Here is a 3,286-nt window from a genome sequence, read left to right on the forward strand (position 1 = left end):
CATAAGAATCATGTGAGTAAGGTAGTCAACATTACAAAGTTAGTAAATGTATTAAAAACCGAGGTGGCGCTATTAAATATTCACAACATTGTCTTCAGTTCTTAAATCTAAATAAAAAATATGTATTAAAACACTTTTTATGTATGCTTTAAACCCCAGCCTTGGTAAAGTTAGAGTTGTATATAAAATAAATGTTTCTCAAACATGACTTGTAAAATGGGAATGGCTATATCGAGTTGACAGATTGGAACAGTTTAGTTAACACTTCTGGAAATCTGGCTGCTTCAGGCCACGAGATTATGACGTCTACAAGGTGTAATAATTGTTTAGTATTTATTTGAATGAAGTTTATTTTGTATAAAAATGCTGATGTTTACAGTAATCAGCTGCAGACCTAGGTTTAATTTGTTTAGAAGAATCGAATAACGAAGACTTTTAACAATTTAGATTATCTAATGTGACATATATGTGTGAAAGAACTGATGAGATGTGGCGACCATGATTTAGGGTAGGAGTAATCTCGTCCAAACCAGCCTCTCGCGTGAATCCTTCACAGCAGAACCTGGGTGGCTCAGCTGGAAGTCTGATGAGCTATAACACTAAAAATCGGATTTCGATATCCGCGGTGGGCAGAACACAGATAGCCCATTGTGTAGCTTTGGACTTAACAATAAACAAACCAAACCTTCACTGAAGGGTATGGTTTAAACGAGACAAGGATGAGATGACTTAAAACCATTGATACTTATACTGTAATCATTGCTTGGAACACCAGAGTTTAGGCTTAACAATATATTTATTAACTTGGAACAATGTTTAGTTTAGGACTAAAGATGCTGTGACTAGCTTTGAACAATATATATTTTAGGCTTAAGATGCTGTTACGAACTTAACTTAGAACAATGATTATTTTAGGCTTAACATTGTATTGTAATAATCAGCTTCTTCTGTTTTGCTGAAGACGAACGAATGGTTTTTAAACGTGATGAGTTCTTGGATTGTCACATCCTTAACACACGTTTTGTTTTTGTTTTCTTAGAAATTTCGTTAGAAGCTTGGAGATCGAAGTAAGCCTAAAATACACAGGAACATATCAAAAGACAAGTACAACTAAAGAATGTTTAATAATATTAGAAAAACAAGTAAAATATTATTTTGATGAATATTAGAAAATCATTATTGACTTGTGTGTAAAATTGGTGGTGATGTTCGTAGGTGTCGCTTTTCGTGATCTACTTCTGATTCTTGTCTATTTTGATTTCTAAGACTTGTTTGCATGCAAGATCGTAATGAACATATTCTCATATTTCTTCTCTGTTTAGGCTCGAAATATTTTAATTTAAACTTGCATATTTTGTTGATTTTTTCTCCGTTTTGAATTCATTTCATTTCGAAAATTCTGTGTATTTTATATATATATAAAATAATAGTTTCTAAGAACCTATCTGAAACTTTGTTGTTCTTTTAATTACCTAGGGGGCGTAATTGATAATGACATTCTATAACGTGATCTGGTGGGGTTTTAATTGGTAGTAACCACACGTTGCCAATTAAACCTTATGAGGACATTTAGCTTTCAACAGTAGAGCGAGTCTGTAGCTGATAAGTAAGCCGGGGTCCTTTTCTTACGGTTATTTGACACGTGACAGGAAAACTTCTCTCTCTCTGTGTAATGGATGTTGTTATTGTCGTGGTTGATTTCGTGCTGTTCTTTTTATATGTATATAAAATTTATTTATTTCAAAAACACATTCTTTCGTCGAACCAATGTATGCGTTACAATCGTTATCAGTATTTCACACTCCTAGTCATAATGGTATGGATGCATTATTTACTGGGTTAACTTTTAGGCAGCTTCCTTTGGTCAACTGTTATTACTACTTAACTCACAGTAGTCAGTAGCTGTTCAGACGTTAACTATCAAATTTAATGAACAGCAGTTAGTATGATGTGAACTAGTGAACAACTGTCAGGGTTTATTACAAGTTATCAGTATTACAGTCAAGTATCAACTGCTGGGTTAAATGGAAGAAAAAGTAAGCTTTGTAATGTTGACTACCTTACTCACATGATTCTTATGTTTAATAATAATAGAGCATTATTGAGTAATTACCTACCTGAGTTCGAAGTCTAGCATCATCGTGTTATCTAGGAATTCGCAAAATTATTTAATAAAAAATATGAGGGTTTTTCATTTGAGTTTCATAAAAAACCGAGGTGGCGCTATTAAATATTCACAACATTGTCTTCAGTTCTTAAATCTAAATAAAAAATATGAGAGTTTTTATTTGAGTTTCATAGCTATTATAATGAGTTTTATAGAGGAGAAAAGTTCTCACAAAATCAATTTTATATATCTTTGTATTAAAGTAAATAAAATATGAATTAGGCATGTTATAAGTGATAATATTTTTATATTAACGTAAAAGGCCATCGTGATAAAAATTACCCGTCATCCTTCACTGTTGTAATAAGGTCGGGCGTAGCTTTAGGTTAGCTTGCAGAACTATGAATCCGTTAGTCTACAGTAAGCGTACCGTCGCCACAAAATTACCCTCCGCACTTTGGGCCGTGGGTGCATTATAAGAGTAACGGTCAAATCCAACAATTCTATTAGAATAGCCTAATAGTTGGCGGTGGGTGCTATTAGGCTTACACCACACTGTAATAATATATATACATATTACATTACTCCCGCGGAACAAAGTTCGAGTAATTGTCTATATTTGATATAAGCTCAGAACACATTCAGTTTGCAAAGAAATGAATTCTGCTTAAAAAATGCCAACAGACGTGTTTCTTCGTAATATTTTCAGAGGTCGCCACGGTCGTTTCCGTTTTTTAAACTCTTGTAACTTATACTACTGGCACTAGTCACTGCTATACTTATTGCTAATAAATTGCTTCTATAATGAATTCAATCTATGATTGTTTTAGAGATTCCACAAACATTTTATACACGAACTGTTTTAATATTATTGATGACATGACAACAAACAGTAATGATTTTATCTGAGCCTTTTCTTTCCATGTGTTACGTCTCCGTTTGTTAAATGATTTCCCGTAAATTCGTCCCGACGAAACTTCAGCGACACAAGTCCCTACTTAATGAAACCGGTTTACTCTTTCTGAATATAACTTTACTGATACACTTATTTTCAACAGTCGCTCTTTTACAAACGTTTTAACAACTTTAGCAATGAACGTTAACTTCAACAATACTTCCTGATTGCAGTTCAATTACTCACTACCTACACACACATTATTCTACCGTCACGTTGTCACC

At 33.4% G+C, this 3,286-nt stretch overlaps 1 long non-coding RNA gene across 1 annotated transcript in view; it reads right to left on the bottom strand.

The window, feature by feature from the left end:
• Positions 1-1,835: 1,835 nt before the first annotated feature.
• LOC111083289 overlaps positions 1,836-3,286 on the bottom strand; it is a 3,781-nt gene continuing 2,330 nt past the window's right edge. The window contains exon 3 of the long non-coding RNA XR_002608925.1: positions 1,836-2,059. This is a non-coding gene — a long non-coding RNA (uncharacterized LOC111083289). The remainder of the gene's footprint in view (positions 2,060-3,286) is intronic.

Source organism: Limulus polyphemus, unplaced genomic scaffold, assembly GCF_000517525.1.
Source record: "Limulus polyphemus unplaced genomic scaffold, Limulus_polyphemus-2.1.2 Scaffold8900, whole genome shotgun sequence".
Classification (NCBI taxonomy): Eukaryota; Metazoa; Arthropoda; class Merostomata; order Xiphosura; family Limulidae; genus Limulus; species Limulus polyphemus.